The 17,704-nt window shown below is 35.5% G+C and overlaps 1 protein-coding gene across 1 annotated transcript in view; it reads left to right on the top strand.

Annotated features, from left to right (window-relative positions):
- NRXN1 (neurexin 1) overlaps positions 1–17,704 on the top strand; it is a 1,203,402-nt gene that overhangs the window by 40,627 nt on the left and 1,145,071 nt on the right. The gene's annotated exons all lie outside the window — the stretch shown is intronic.

The following is a 17,704-nucleotide window of genomic DNA, read 5'->3' as shown; positions in this document are numbered from 1 at the left end:
ATACATTTCATACATTCGGCAGCAAAAAGAACAGAATGATAACACATGTAGCAACATGGATCTAACATACTTTATGTGAAAGAAGTCAACTCAAAAGCCTGAATACTGTATCATTCCATTTATATAATATGGACAAAACTGTAGGACAGAAAATAATTGCTGGTTGCCAAAACCTGTCTGGTGGGGCAAGAATAGAAATTATATCTTGACTGCACTGGTAGTTAACACAGTTTTAAGTATTTGTCAGGATTCATAGATCTGTATACCTAAAAAGGGTATTTTACTGTATGTAAATTATACCTCAAAAATAATTTTAGCAATACCATTCAAATACTCAAATATTAAATGAACTCATGATAATGAGGTGAATGCGTATATTGAATGCATGTGCTCAGTTGCTCAGTCATGTCCAACTCTTTGCGGCTCCATGGACTGTAAGCACACCAGGCTTCTCCTCCATGGAATTTTCCAGGCAAGAATCCTGGAGTGGGTTGTTGTTTCCTGTCCAGGGGATCTTGACCCAGGGATCAAACCCCATCTCTTGCATTGGCAGGCAGAATCTCTACCACTGCACCACCTGGGAATATCTAAGAATAAAACTTGCTTTCTTGTGTCAGCATTAACTTTCTGGGGATATTGAAATTGAAATATCATAAACTCCAGAATATTCTGTCACTGAGATGCTTAAGTTTTACTGACAATCTCCCATTTAGGAAACTTTTATAACTAATTTTATATCTTTAAAACATTGAATTGAAAAAAAAATCCTTCTGAGAACCTGAGTTCCTTTGTTTTTCAAAAAAAAAAAATGGAAAATAAGGGAAAGACAAAGGAAAAAAAATATAGGAACAGTAAAAAAAATAGGATAAAAATTGAAAGGTGGGAAGATATCATAAAGAAGAGCAAAAAGTAGGAAACTTGCACAACAGAAATATTAATGGGAATAATATGTGTGTGTTCAGTCCTTACTGTATACCACCAATTGTGATAAGAATCTACACAGATAATCTAATTTAATTCTCCTAACAACTTAATGGAATAGATACTATTGTTATTCCCATTTGCCGAAGGGAAAACTGAGGTTTAGGCAGGATACATAATTTAGGCAAGCTCACACAGTCAGTGAAAGGGAAAGAAAGTGAAAGTGAAGTCGCTCAGTCATGTCCAACTTATTGAGACCCCATAGACTATAGCCTACCAGGCTCCTCCGTCCATGGGATTTTCCAGACAAGAGTACTGGAGTGGGTTGCCATTTCCTTCTCCAGAGGATCTTCCCAACCCAGGGATCGAACCCAGGTCTCCCACATTGTAGGCAGATGCTTTACTGTCTGAGCCACCAGGGTGCAAATCAGATATAGCTGCCGCTATCTGATTAACTGCATGGACCTTTTTGGTATAATATGCTGCTACTTAATCGGAGAAGACAATAGCAACCCACTCCAGTACTCTTGCCTGGCAAATCCCATGGACGGGGGAGCCTGGTAGGCTGCAGTCCATGGGGGGCTAGGAGTTGGACATGACTAAGCGACTTCACTTTCACTTTTCACTTTCATGCATTGGAGAAGGAAATGACAACCCACTCCAGTGTTCTTGCCTGGAGAATCCCAGAGACGGGGGAGCCTGGTGGGCTGCCGTCTCTGGGGTCACACAGAGTCGGACACGACTGAAGCAACTTAGCAGGAGTAGCAGCAGTAACTGCTACTTAATGAATTATTCCAGTTAGCTCAGTGAATTGTATCTCAACACAGAAAGTGAAAGTCGCTCAGTCATGTCCGACTCTTTGTGACCCCATGACTATACAATCCATGGAATTCTCCAGGCCAGAATACTGGAGTGGTTAGCCTTTCCCTTCTCCAGGAGATTTTCGCAACCTAGGGATTAAATCCAGGTCTCCTGCATTGCGGGCAGATTCTTTACTTGCTGAGCCACAGGGAAGCCCAAGAATGCTAGAGTGGGTAGCCTACCCTTCTCCAATGGATCTTCCTGACCCAGGAATCAAACTGGGGTCTCCTGCATTGCAGGCAGATTCTTTACCAACTGAGCCATCAGCAAAGCCCCATCTCAACACAGAATGTGATTGTATTGGTTTATATACCATAAGAATAATAAGAAACAAGGAAGGTGATATGAAGCTGTTTACCTCTTTTTTAGTTAGATCCAAAGAAAGGCAATGCCAAAGAATGCTTAAACTACCTCACAATTGCACTCATCTCACATGCTAGTAAAGTAATGCTCAAAATTCTCCAAGCCAGGCTTCAGCAATACATGAACCGTGAACTCCCTGATGTTCAAGCTGGTTTTAGAAAAGGCAGAGGGAGCAGAGATCAAATTGCCAACATCTGCTGGATCATGGAAAAAGCAAGAGAGTTCCAGAAAAACATCTATTTCTGCTTTATTGACTATGCCAAAGTGCTTGACTGTGTGGATCATAATAAACTGTGGAAAATTCTGAAAAAGATGGGAATACCAGACTACCTGACCTGCCTCTTGAGAAACCTATATGCAGGTCATGAAGCAACAGTTAGAACTGGACACGGAACAACAGACTGGTTTCAAATAGGAAAAGGAGTATGTCAAGGCTGTATATTGTCACCCTGCTTATTTAACTTACATGCAGAGTACATCATGAGAAACACTGGGCTGGAAGAAGCACAAGCTGGAATCAAGATTGAAGGGAGAAATATCAATAACCTCAGATATGCAGATGACACCACCCTTATGGCAGAAAGTGAAGAGGAGCTAAAAAGTCTCTTGATGAAAGTGAAAGAGGAGAGTGAAAAAGTTGGCTTAAAGCTCAACATTCAGAAAACGAAGATCACGGTATCCGGTCCCATCACTTCATGGGAAATAGATGGGGAAACAGTGGAGACAGTGTCAGACTTTATTTTTCTGGGCTCTAAAATCACTGCAGATGGTGACTGCAGCCATGAAATTAAAAGACGCTTACTCCTTGGAAGAAAAGTTATGACCAACCTAGATAGCATATTCAAAAGCAGAGACATTACTTTGCCGACTAAGGTCCGTCTAGCCAAGGCTATGGTTTTTCCTGTGGTCATGTGTGGATGTGAGAGTTGGACTGTGAAGAAGGCTGAGCGCCAAAGAATTGATGCTTTTGAACTGTGGTGTTGGAGAAGATTCTTGAGAGTTCCTTGGACAGCAAGGAGATCCAACCAGTCCATTCTGAAGGAGATCAACCCTGGGATTTCTTTGGAAGGAATGATGGTAAAGCTGAAACTCCAGTACTTTGGGTACCTCATGCGAAGAGTTGACTCATTAGAAAAGACTCTGATGCTGGGAGGGATTGGGGGCAGGAGGAGAAGGGGACGACAGAGGATGAGATGACTGGATGGCATCACTGACTCAATGGATGTGAGTCTGGGTGAACTCCGGGAGTTGGTGATGGACAGGGAGGCCTGGCATGCTGCGATTCATGGGGTCACAAAGAGTCGGACACAACTGAGCAACTGAACTGAACTGAAAGCAAATGTACCCTGACACTCATCTTCCAAAGTTTCCGTCCCTTGGTAAGAACCATTTGACTGACATTTTTGTTTGATCACTTTGTCATAGTAACAAGAGCCGTGAAACCATATTGTTCACCCCGTGTCACTTTGGGGAGGAAATTAATCAAATAGTTTCTGTCAAAAGACACATGTTAGCAATATTTCAAGCTGGTATTTTACCAGTTGAATTATTAAATGGGGACCATTATCATAAAGGATAATGATTAGAAATTTAGGCTGATTTCAGAAAGCTGCAGAAATATTTATTGATGTGTACAGATTACATGTAAGGAATAGATGACACTCTTGTGATAAATTAGGACTGGTTTATTTTTATCATCTGAATATTAGAAGTATCTATATCCCATAAAGCCCTGTTACATGAGAACTATCCCAGGTCCCTGTGTAGATCTGAGTAGCGTGTGATGATATTGATAGCAGGTACCCAGATTTAGACCTATTGATTTTCTGAATCATATAGATTTAGTGAGATTGGCTTAAAATATTCAGTCTGTTTTTTATTGCTTGCAAAAGATACTTACTAAGAAAACATTAGCATGAAGTCCAAAAAAATCTAGTTTATATTTTTTAGTGCTTTATTTCTATGGCTGCCACAAAGTGGACAGGGACCATTTGGGGTTAATGTTCTTTGTCTCATACAGCTATACTTAGCTAGCCATTAATCCCCAAAGAAATGCCCAGATCGTAACTTTTTACTGATTCATTGACAGGCTCTTCCAACCAAACAAAAAGCATATATTCCTAAGTAACTTAAGGAAGGCATATGCATCCTCTCTCAGAAGCTAACTTTAGTCATAGGAATTGAATGTAGAATGGGGAGGTACTTCACTGGTCATGATGACTGGATTGGAGTCTTTCCTTCAGTCAGATTCCCATTTCCTAAAATAAATGTAAGACATACTCAAGTGGGATGATTCATTTGTTCATTTTTCTAAGTTTGTAACAGGATCTTTTGAAAACATTGGTTATTCAAAGTATGTCACCACAAAATATGCTTCCAGGATATGGGGAAAAGAGCATACATATCACAAGAAGTTATGTACACTAACCTGAAACTATCTCAGAATAACAGGGGAGAGCAATTTTGGAAGAAGAAAATGAGAACAATGACTTAAAATTCACCCAGATTTGTGTGATGTAATTTTTATTTTATTTTTAATACTTTTAATTTATGCTGTGTAACTATATTTATGGTTTAAATAGAAGGTCCTTCATATTTGATAGCAAATTGTTTGTCTAATAGTAATCCACATATAAAGACTTATTAAAATATCAAATTATGGCAAAATGAAAGATATTAAAAATAACAAGATGAAAATTTTAATTTTTTAAAATAGTTCTCTTTCTCTGTCGTAATTTACCCTGCTTAACTTTATGCTTTTTTAATTATGCAAACCATATAAGTATATTGCTGTTTTGAAAGATTAATAACACACCTCCTCCCAATATAGTGATAAGGAAAAAATTTCCACCACTCCTGTCCTTTTCTCATTACTCTCTAGAAAGCTAAGTGTTAAAAATATTTTGGAGTCCAGTTTTTAAGTCTTTCTTTCTGTATATTTACCATCATGTATATGTACATATTTCTATATCTATTATTTTTATCTTAAACAAATAGGATTACTTTCACAAACATTTTTCTGTGGGTTACTTTTTCTCATTTCTTATGTTTTAGAAATTTGATGGCTCTACCTCAAAAAAAAAAAAAAAATCTACAGACTTGTGTTGCCAAGTATAGAACATGATTTATTTTACTAATTCATTATTGGTTAAAATTTAGGTCTATTTATTTTACTAGTAAGAATAAATGTTGCAATGAACATCTTATATGTGTTTTTCCATATTTCACTAACACATTGATGGATACTTATTCATATGTACATTAAAAACTGTGATAGGTTTGAAAGAATGAATTTGCCAAGAGCCAGTTACCAACAAATTACTCCAGAGCAGATTCTCCCAATTTTTACTTGTATTAATATATAAAGTTTTTGTTTTGAGTACTGCACCAGCACAGATTGCTACCATATTTTGCTTGTCTCAATCTGATGAGAAGTGTGTGGCTGTTTTAACTTTTATTTTCCTGCTCAGTGGAGATGTAGAGTATCTTTTTATATATTTATTGACCATTTTACTTCTTTTTTTCCCTTTGTAATTTTCCTGTTTCTGTGTTCATTTTTCTTTTGGAGTTGTAAAATATTTTGTACACTCTGTATATTGATATTTTTGTCAGTTATATATGGAGCAAATATATTTTTCAGGCTTCACACTGCCTTTTAAACTGTGTATGTTGTCTTTCCTCTTTTAGAGGTTTTAATTTTTATTTCAACTTTTTATATGGACAAACATGTAAATATGTTTCTTTATGGCTTTGAATTGTATTTCTTATTTGACATAACCTCCCATATCTCAGTTCTGTAATATTCTTTTGCTGACATTTTCTATTTTTAGCTTCTTTTTCTTGAATTGATCGCTTACACTCCATATTTCCCTCTTTTTTGGATCCTTTTTACCTGAAGCACAACTTTAATTAATACTTTCAGAGTGGTTTTGTTGATATCAAAATTTCTGAATGCTTGCAGATTAAAAAAAAAGTTGTTTTTTACATCCTGCTCAAATATTGTATTACTTGGGTACACAATGCTAGATTTAAAATTAAATATTTGAGGCCAACTTCCCCATAGTCTTCTGTTAGGAGTGTGGAAGATAAGTCTGGTACCAGTCTGTTTTTGTTTCTAATATAGATAACTTTTACTACTGTCTCTCTAAAAGTTTTTTTGATTTTCATCATAAAGCTTCTAAATTATTTTATTTTGAAAAACATTATTTTAATTCTCCTAAATGTTCTAAAGTTTTATCAAGATGTCTGGGTCTTTTTCTGTTCATGTTTATTAGAACTTGATAAACGTCTGCATCAAACATATGTGTTCTCAGTTTGGGAGATTTTATTTTGTTATACCTACTCAATCTGTTCTACCTAGAAATTTAATAGATGTTTTTGAGAACTTCCTTAGCTAACCTTCTTCCCTGTTTAGCTTTTACTTCATTCATACAGTTCATCTCTTTGATCTTTTGCATTGTTTTCTGAGGGGTAATCCTTGGCTCAGTCTTCAAATTAATTTAATAATTTGAGCTGTAGTTGTGTCCAGTGTGTTAAGATTTTTAATAGTATTTTTAATGGTACTCTTTGTGACCCCCATGGACTGAAGCATGCCAGGCATCAGAAGAGTTGACTCATTGGAAAAGACTCTATGCTGGGAAAGATTGAGGGCAGAAGGAGAAGGGGGCAACAGAGGATGAGATGGTTGGATGGCATCACTGACTCAATGGACATGAGTTTGAGCAAACTCTGGGAGATAGTGAAGGACAGGGAAGCCTGACATGCTTCAGTCCATGGGGTCACAAAGAGTCGCACGTGACTTGGTGATTGACAACATGTTCATTATTAAAATGTTTTTGATTCCAATGATAGACGTACGTAAACACAGCCATGGGTACTGTTAACATTTGAATGAAGTTTTATGGAATCAAGCTTCTGTGCTTACTCCATCCGAGGATCCTTCTATTCAAATTGGTGTATTAACATACAGGAATGGTGAATCTTTAATGCAGAAGGTTACTCACAAAGTGCAAAAAGGCCCATAGTCAAGTATCTTCTCTATGACTTTGTTTTTCTAAATGTTCAACATATAAATAAATAGTTGATGTCACCAACATACATGACAAGCATTTTCAAACACAAGGTCAGCAGAAAACTAAACATTATGATACATCTAAATAACATTAACATTATAAAAGAGAAGTACCAATCTCAATAAGAATTTGCATTGGATAGAATAGAATATTAGAAAGTTTTGGAAAGTATTCAGCTTCAGCATCAGTCCTTCCAATGAATATTTGGGGTTGATTTTCTTTAGGATTGGCTGGTCTGATCTCCTTGCTGTCCAAGGGACTCTCAAGAGTCTTCTCCAGCACCACAATTTGAAAGCAGCAGTTCTTTGGTGCTCAGCGTTCTTTGTGGTCCAACTCTAATATCTGTACATAGATACTGGAAAAAACAAGCTTTGACTAGATGGATATTTGTTGAAAAAGTGATGTCTCTGGATTTTAACAGGCTGTCAAGGTTTGTTATAGCATTCCTTCCAAAGAGCAAATGTCTTTTAATTTTGTAGTTGTAGTCACTGTCTCCTGTGATTTTGAAGCACAAGAAAATAAAATCTGTCACTCTTACCACTTTTCCCACATCTATTGAACACAGCTCACTTCGTATGGTTTTTAAATGCATCAAATGAACTGTTATAAAATGGGCTGATAGTTTCACCTATCAGCACTCTGTAAGTGCTGATTATCTTAACCTAATTTATAATTTCAAACTCCAGGTTTTAGGAAGAACATTCAGGTTTTTGTTATAGTTTTGTGTTTCTCTCCTGATCTTCAGAGTTGTCATTTTGGAAGTAGTTCCTTAAGCAAACAAGCAAACAAAACAGAGATTTTCAGTCTTTGCTTCAGCTTTGATCCAACAAGTATTTGTTAGTAGTTATATAATGTCCATCCACTTTGCTGTGGCATTTTGTATAGAAGAAATATATTCATGGCCTTTAGACTATTTTAAATGAAAAGTAGCATGAAAAAAATCTTACAATATGCAAAAACAAGATAATTCTGAGTAGATTTAGGAGAGAAAATATATTTCATTAAAATGAACAGAATCTTACTATATTTATTTTATTTACATCTTCCGTTAATCAAATTACCAACATTTGTTGGATCACAGAAAAGCAAGAGAGTTCCAGAAAAAATCTACTTCTGCTTTATTGACTGCACCAAAGCCTTTGACTGTGTGGATCACAACAAACTGTGGAAAATTCTTAAAGAGGTGGGAATACCAGACCACCTGACCTGCCTCTGAGAAATCTGTATACAGGTCAGGAAGCAACAGTTAGAACCAGACATGGAACAAGGGACTGGTTCCAAATAAGGAAAGTTTGCATATAGTCACCCTGCTTGTTTAACTTGTCTTCAGAGTACATCATGCAAAATGCCAGGCTGGATGAAGCACAAGCTGGAATCAAGATTGCTGGAGATATATTGATAACCTCAGATATGCATATGATACCACCCTTATGGCAGAAAGTGAAGAAGACCTAAAGAGCCTCTTGATGAAAATGAAAGAGGAAAATGAAAAAGTTGGCTTAAAACTTTGCATTCAGAATACTAAGATCATGGCATCTGGCCTGTTCACTTCATGGCAAATAGATGGGGGAAACAATGGAAACAGTGACAGACTTTATTTTGGGGGGCTCCAAAATCAGTGCAGATGGGGACCGCAGCCATGAAATTGGAAGACTCTTGCTCCTTGGAAGAAACATTATAAACAACCTAGGCAACATATTAAAAAGCAGAGATATTACTTTGCTAACAAAGGTCCGTCTAGTGAAAGCTATCATTTTTCCAATAGTCATAGATGGATGTGAGAGTTGGACTGTAAAGAAAGCTGAGCACCGAAGAATAGATGCTTTTGAACTGTGGTGTTGAAGAAGACTCTTTAGAGTTCTTTGGCCTGCAAGGAGATCCAACCAGTCCATCTTAAAGGAATTCAGTCCTGAATATTCATTGGAAGGACTGATGCTGAAACTGAAACTACAATCCTTTGGTCACCTGATGTGAAGAACTGACTCACTAGAAAAGACCATGATGCTAGGAAAGATTGAAGGCAGGAGGAGAAGGGGACGACAGACGATGAGATGGTGGGATGGCATCACTGACTTGATGGACATGAGTTTGAATAAGCTCCAGGAATGGTGATGGACAGGGAACCCTGGCTTGCTGCAGTCCATGGGGGTCACAAAGAATCGGGCATGACTGAGCGACTGAACTGAACTGAACATTTTCCATTTTGGGGGTTTCCCACTACTCTTTTTTCTCCACCACTCTAAAGTGCCCTGAATTATGTGTGTAGTCAAATAAATGTGGAACTTTTTTTTTTAAGAGTACCAACAGTTATTAACAATTTGTTAATTATCTTCTGAGCAGGTTCCCAGAACTCAAGAGGATAAGAATATCAGAGGTTTCGAATTGTAAGAAAAGGCTCAGACAAGTGTCATCGGTGGGAACTTTAACTGCTTTTTATGAAGCACACACACACACAAATGTTGATTAAGCATCCTTGATCCTTCTCTTTAAGCAGGGAAGAAACATTCCCTGAGCTGTAGAAGTGCTGCATAGAGGCTATCCAGGAGAAAGTGACAAGGATTCCTCACTCCTCTGAATGCAGAGTAGCTTCTATGCACTGTCACTGGGGAAGTAATCATGGATTCATAAACTTCAGAACATTTATTTGGATTTAATCAAATAGCAAAGAGCATAAGCCAAAGTGTTTATATCTAGACAGATAATCAGTAAATTTTATCTGTGATTTTGAAATGTGAAGTTCCAATATAACAAATTTAGAGTGAATTTTGATTGTGAAACACGGCTTTAGTAATTTGGGGAATGCATAGACTTTTGTAGAAAAACTCCCTGACCAACATATCTTGATTTTTAAGTGGAAGGACTGAATGAGTGGATAAGTAAATGAATTGGAGAAGAATACAGATTATTGATGACTCTGAGAAACTTTCAGCGAATTATAATTTTGTATCTACAAACCATAAAAGACCAAACCCATTAGGCTGAATGGAAAAATAAGAGAATTTTGAATTTTGAATGTTTTATCAGTGGATGGCTTAAAATAAGATAGTACTATGTACATATTACAGTCATTAAGAAGGTATGAAAAATACTGACACATTTCTTATTGTTTTTATAGTTTTTTCTTGCTTAAACCTCTCTCTAGTCCAAAAGCAAGTTTAATAAATTTGAAAGAAAACAAACAAAAAAACTAGATGAGATGCTGAATGGCCCATTGGGTTAAGAATGTTCCTAGTTGGTTCTGGAAAAGAGATTTCTGGTAAATTTTAATTATTGTTCGTTAACTGGTGTCTGTGAAGTATCTCTTGTATGTAATGTATTAATATTGATAATATCAAATACCTCTTTTGATGAGAGATTAGAATGATTCCTAAGACAGCCAAGGTTAAGAGCAGTTATCCAGTGAATATTCTGCTGTGAAGTCCAAATTAACTATTGATGAAATGTGAAAAGAGAATGGTTTCAGTGCATGACTTGCATCATTAAGATAGGCTTCTCATCAAAAAACTAAAAGTACAAGAGTCACCTAAAATAATTTATTCCTGGAGCCTAATAAATAAACTTGATTTGTTTTTCAGAAATTCTTTTGCAGTTTAAATAAGAAATCACTATAAGGAAGATTTTTAGCTAATCCTTGTTAGAAAACACATTCAAACTTTCAATGTGAAAGTCAGGAGGATAAATGATAAAGATAAATCTGTATTTTTTTTTTCCTCCATGGCTCTTTTGCCTGTTTGATAGTTGTTATTTCAAGATTTGTGTTTTAATTCTCTCCCCATGCAGGATGAAATTGGCGTTGATTCTATAAAAAACTGAGATGAATGATGGAAGCTCAAATGTTCTTTGAGATTCTAAGATTAAAATAATCTATATTAATTATTTTCAATGTCCCTCCTGAAATAATTATTAGGCTTTGGGCTTATACAAATACTTGTCACTAGGGGAAAATCCATACTCAACTGTGGAATGAATCCCTTTGTTGGTGGTTGTCATTTCTTTTCTTAATTTCTGAGCTAAAGGCTGGCAAAGGAATTGCAATTCAAAGGATTTATTTCATAGACTGTTCTTTTGGTTAAGAACCTTTGAATCAGTTCATCATCAATGTACTTATGACAAAAATGGAACCCATAATTTTAAAAAACCTCAATTATCAGACAATAAAAATGACTGAAGAGACTCTTTTTCAAAATGAATAAATTGCATAGATTTCTTATAATTTGGGGAAATGTGCATGTGTGTATGTGTGCTGCTGCTGCTGCTAAGTCACTTCAGTCGTGTCCGACTCTGTGCAACCCCATAGATGTTAGCCCACCAGGCTCCCCCACCCCCGGGATTCTCCAGGCAAGAACACTGGAGTGGGTTGCCCTTTCCTTCTCCAGTGCATGAAAGTGAAAAGTGAAAGTGAAGTCGCTCAGTCATGTCTGACTCTTTGCGACCCCATGGACCGTAGCCTACCAGGCTCCTCCATCCATGGGATTTTCCAGGCAAGAGTACTGGAGTGGGTTGCTATGCCCTCATCCAGAGGATCATCCCCACCCAGGGATTGAACCTGTGTCTCTTATGTCTCCTGCATTGGCTGAAGGAGCGGTATCTTATCTGCCTCGTATTTTTCCTAATTAACTTTCTCAAGATTCTCAATAAAGAGCAAAAGCAAAAAGACTCAAGGCACTTATCTTTTCTGCTGGGGCAGATGGGTGACTTAGTGACTTAGAAAGTCAGGTGTCCTGAACTTTCTTGATATGTTTTTGTTTCATATTGACAAGAACTCTAGGTCTTGAAAGACTTATGTAAATCTACAATAAACCTTGGTTTAAGGATAGAGTAAAAGAACAAGAGGGCTTCCCTGGTGGCCTGGTGGCAAAAACCCGCCTTCCAATGCAAGAGTCATGGGTTTGATCCGTGGGTCAGGAAGATCACCTGGAGAAGAAAATGGAAACCCACTCCAGTATTCTTGCATGGGAAATCCCTTGGATAGAGGAGCTGGGCAGACTACAGTCCATGGGGTCATGAAGAGTCAGACATGACTTAGTGACTAAAACAACAAACTACAGTGCCATCTAGGAAGCCCTATAATTTGGGGAATAAACATTTTATTTCAGAATCTGGCTTGCCTTTATAGTATTTTCTACCTCTAGAAAAAAGCTTAGACCTTACATTTGAAATTTAACTTGGCACTACATACATGCAGTTTGATACCATTCTGGATGTCTGTACCTTGATGAAAAAAGCAAGTATTTAGGCAATTTGTTAAACAAGACAGCAGAAACATCTATTAAAGTAATCTCTCTGGGTATAACCTACAGAACAAATGTGTAGGAAATATGGTCTCAGTTAATTAGCCTCCAATTAAAGTAAATAAATTAGTTTAAAAAGATAAAAAATAAAACAAGTATATTTATAGCAAAATGCTGAGAAACTCTCTAGGACAAAAGTTTAATTAATGTCACTTTCTCATGTGGCAATTTTATAAATTGCTAAATATCACCATTGTGATATTTAACATATAATGTTAGCATCTATGGATCATCATGACTGAATTAAAAAAATGAATTCTAGCATGCATTTATTTATTTCTATCTTCTAAATTTGCTCTATAATGAAGTTGGCTTTATTAAATAATTAATATCTTATAATGATAATCATTATCATTTTTATTACCACCACTTTTCCAAATCAGTTAATATCTATCACTTATTTAAAAGATGAAAATTAAAGAACAATGCTCTTCAGCAGATTGTGGCAACATTTCAAAAATTTAACCAGATTTTTCACAACTTTAAGAATTTCAGCTCTAGTAAAATTATAATGATAAAAAAAACTAAAAGATTAATAGGCAAAATTAGCTTCAAGTGGATTATAGGGTGATTTATGCTGTTGGGCAACTCTTTTCTTATTATATTTAGCAAGTTCCCTGTTATTTAGAAAAGATAAACTGGATATTTCTCAAAATGTTTGGCTCCCTATCATGGGGCAAGTTTTGTTAAAATCATGACAAGCAGATGCTTGAAACTAGTATTTATTCATCATCCCCTTCTACCTTTTTAGGAAAATGTATAGTTAAGAAATAAATGATATAGGAAAATGTTAGTGGGTATATTCAAGTCCGGGATGGTTTCGGTTGTTTACGGAGTAGCTTCTTATTAGCTCAGTAAAATCCCCTCCTTGTGAGATCTTGTGCAGTGTACTCAGTGAAAATGCATGTGTTCTGTGAGTTGAATAAACTTCATTGCTAGATATAACTGAACTATGGAGTAAGCCTGTACAACTTGGTCTATAATTTTGTGCATATCATTTTAAGCTCAGTTTATTTTTTTGTAAACTTTATCAACTATGAAATAATTTATAATATAAATTGCATGCTTTTGTCATGATAAAGCAATCAAATAAATAATTCTTGTGTGTTGCACATCTGGCCTCTAGTTCTGGTGTCATTGTGAATAACTGGCCACCATCCCAAGATGAGAATACCTGAAAACTGGTGAGTTTCCAAGGTGTTTGTTAAACAAGGAGGAAACTGCTGAGAATAGGGATAGAACTGCTGTCACATCATCCATTGGTGAGAAGTTCTGTCTTCTTCCAGCTGGTATAAATATTGTATCTGTTTATCTCAGCTGGAGAATGAACAACATAGTCATTTCTCATAATGGAGAGGAAATTTGGTGTTATTTTTTATTTGTTACCTCATAATGCACTGACAGCTATATGATGTTTTTAGCTGTATCAAGCTTTTTAATATGGCTACCATAATGCTATGAATAGCTGCTTATTAAATCAAATTTAGGAAAGTAGAGGAGTATGGAATCTCTGAATTATGTTGCAAAAGATATGTTCCAGTTGTAACTGCAGATATTCTATGCAGAAAAAAAGGAAAATTACAGGGTGAGTTCAAAGTTTACACTTTACTTTCTCTACTCTAACCAAACATAGACTGGGTGCATTATTTCACACAGAATGTTACTGATAGGATCCACCAGGTCCCACATATTAAGAAGTATCTGGTGATGAATGTTAAATGTGAAAGTCATCGAACAATTCTGCATGTTTTCTCTTTATCATAATTCTAAGGGAAAAGCACAACAATGTATGAAGTGACTTGCCTCAAAATCAGAATGTCAGCCAGACATGTCTCTAAAATTGATATTTTTGAAACCCACACTTCTTACTTTATTCATCCATCCAGTCAGTCATGCAACAAATATATATTGACAACCTATATCAGCCAAGCATTGTACTCAAAACAGAAGGATATGCAAATTATAGTCAATAGATGTTCATCCCAGCTTTATTCACAGTATTAGAAGTTGGAAGGAAAGAAACTAAATGTCTAGTGAAAGATTTTTTAACTTGAACATGGTATGGTCGTAAATAGCATATTCTGCTGATATAGAAAACAGTGATACAGATCATGTAAATGCGTATGCTATGAAAATTTGCCATTGCTAAGTGAATAGGCAGGTTATGGAGTAATATTTTAAAATGTTTGTTCATTTAAAAGCATATCTGTGTACAGTATTCATATGTTCTATCCATTTGTATGTTGCATTCTCTAAAAGGAGATATAACAAAGTTTTAATGGTGTTTTCCCCTGAGCAATGGAGTTATAGGCAGTATCTTTTCATATCTGTTTTTTTTCCTAACCTAAAATTTCAAAGCTAATTGAACAGTTACAAAAATCTAACATGCATAGATCATTATAGTACCTGTCAAAAGATACATTGCTTTCTGATGGCCATATTTTAGTCAAGAAAATGGCCTGTTTAGTTTAGCAAAATCATTAACATCTGCAGTACATATTAGAACTATTCCCAAATGAAGGGAGCTTTGCCCTCTTACTTTTTTTTAAATCTACAGTTGTAAACATTTTGAAAATAAGAATAGAATAAATGCCTCACTGTTAATGAGTAAACATTTTTTAAATTAGGCAGATATATTTATTTTACATGTTCACTTATGATATAACTATTTTTAATGGAAGCAGATTTATAAAGTGATATGAGTTAAGTAGCATTATAAATGGATACCACCTTTAGGTTTTGAAAGATAAGAGGGTTGAAATGACTTACATAAATTTTATATCCTGACATACATTCTGGAAAATATATCAGAAAGAGTAAGAGTGTGCTTAATGCTGTGGACAGGCTCATGTTACTTTTAAGCTCTGTAATATTTTGTTTGGAAAGAGACATCAGTTTGCATTACCATTAACTATTTCTTGTATTTCATTGAAACCTGTAATAGTTCCTGAATGAAAATTTAAGTAGTGAGATTAAATTCCTTTGTACTTGGTGATGTGTAGTCTTTGTATATATGAATATATTTTTAAAATATGTAAATAATTCACAAAAAGTATAAATAATGAAAATTTTATATATATATTTTATATATATGTAAAGTTGTGCATATTATGTTAATATATTGAATAAAACATATTAAAATTAAAGTATGACTGAATAGATGTTAAAGGTTTTTCATGTTTGTCTTAAAAAGGAATTTTTCTTTCATCATGCAAGATCAAATGATCATCACTGACCCCAAAATATGGCTATACTTACATTTGAAAACAAAGCAAGATGGTATAAGGAATGTGTTCTAAATGTTCTCTCTTTCCCCGTTTTTTCCACTTCTTTTTGTATGTGGTATTTTTAAATGTTAATGAAGTACCCTATTATGATTGTTGGAGCAAGAAATATTGAGCTTTGTGAATTCCTATTTGTGTCATTTTAAATAAGTTTCTTTTTCACCCTTATAATTCTGTAATGCTGTTTGGGTATTTAAAAAGTGCTAACTATAAGAATATTAAGTTATGCCTTGAAAATTTTAAATGACCTGTTGAAATATTCAGTTCAATACAAGAAAGCATGTTTGACCTTCGGTTAGAATACTTTTTAATTTCTGCAAGTAGATAATGGAATCATTGGATTCTTCTAGGTGTTTTCTTAATTGGGAATCTCAGGCAAGTTTAGCAGAGCCTGCACCCTTAGAATGTTTGAAATGTGATTTAATTGATTACTTTCTGTGGTATACTCCATCTTACTCACAGATTTTCACACAGGGCTTCATTTGCTGATTACTGTGATCAGACATTATAGTGATAGATTTTCATTTTTCTTTTTTCTCTTTAATATGAATATTAAGTAGTTGCTCCCTAACATTCTAATACAGAGCTTTACATTTAAGTAGCATGGAACTTCCCTTTGTTTGTCGTGTAATTTGTGTGCTTTCTCAGATCATAAAGGGATAACATTTAGAGGTAATGGTGATGTTACGGGTAATATTTTCTCTCCAAAACATAAATGAAGAAAAACTGTGCATGACACAACAATCCAAGAAAATTTAAAACAAAACAAAACAAAAACCTGTTGAGATAAACATGCATTCAAAATGTCAATCATCCTCAAAGGAAAAAACATTCAAATGAATGAATTCCAAATACAATACAATTATAGAGCCTTCCTAGTGTTCTAAGAAAGACCAAAATCAAAACACAACAAACCCTTAGATGCAGAGGTAAAAGAGGTAGAATCAGTTCCCCAGTACACTTACCTATTTTTTGAAAAAAGACATAAAATAATTGCAAAGTAAAATAATATAGCACATTTTAAAACAGAATGGAGAAGTAGTAGAAGATGGTATAGGTCTTCATCAGAGCATAGAAGTAATGCAGGCATTACCAGGAGCAGTGTCATACAAGGGACTGAGATTATACACAGATGTCTAGTCAAGGGAAAATTGGATAAAATGTTTTAATAATGAAAATGGGGTTCTTTCCATGGTGGCTCTAAGCCATTGCTTATTAGTCTGGTCTTCTCATTGCTGTTGTGACAGTGAGCAATCTCAAAAAAAAGAACATGATTTCTTCTTCTCCTTGCATTGATAATGCTTCCTGCATAACTCTCTGGTTGGCCCTTCCTGTGCAGTCTTCACACTGCAGTAGTTGCTATGCTAAATATGAGGTACTCTGATTACTAGTGTGGTTTCCATATCTATGGAAAGTTAAAGTAACATAATTGCATTCCCATGTGAATCCCAGGAGTCCTCTGTGGTCAATTCTTAAAAAAAAAAATATTACATAAGGCAGAGCCAATAACTGCAGATGTACACATAAATAGGATTTATCTTGTCAAAAAAAGACTTAAGGATATTTCAGGACTAGTATTTGAAATAAGGCTCAAAGCAGGAATGACAAGTTTTGTTTAGGATACTTAGAGTGGTGTTCCTGGTTGAAAGCAGAGTTGTTTCTTCTTGTTTAGTTGCTAAGGTGTGTCTGACTCTGCAACCCCATGGACTATAGGCTGCCAGGCTCCTCTGTCCATGATATTTCCCAGGCAAGAATACTGGAGTGGTTGCCATTTCCTACTCCAGAAGATCTTCCCATGCCAGGGATCAAACCTGCATCTCCTGGATTGGCACGTGGATTCTTTACCACTGAGTCACTGGGGAAGCCCAGAGTTGTTTTTAGGGAACAACAGAATCATAGTGAAGTTGTTGAA

The sequence above is a fragment of the Budorcas taxicolor genome, chromosome 11 (assembly GCF_023091745.1).
Source record: "Budorcas taxicolor isolate Tak-1 chromosome 11, Takin1.1, whole genome shotgun sequence".
In the NCBI taxonomy this organism is placed as follows: Eukaryota; Metazoa; Chordata; class Mammalia; order Artiodactyla; family Bovidae; genus Budorcas; species Budorcas taxicolor.
The sequence above is the reverse complement of the archived record's forward strand: the minus strand, read 5'-3'. Positions and strand labels throughout refer to the sequence as shown.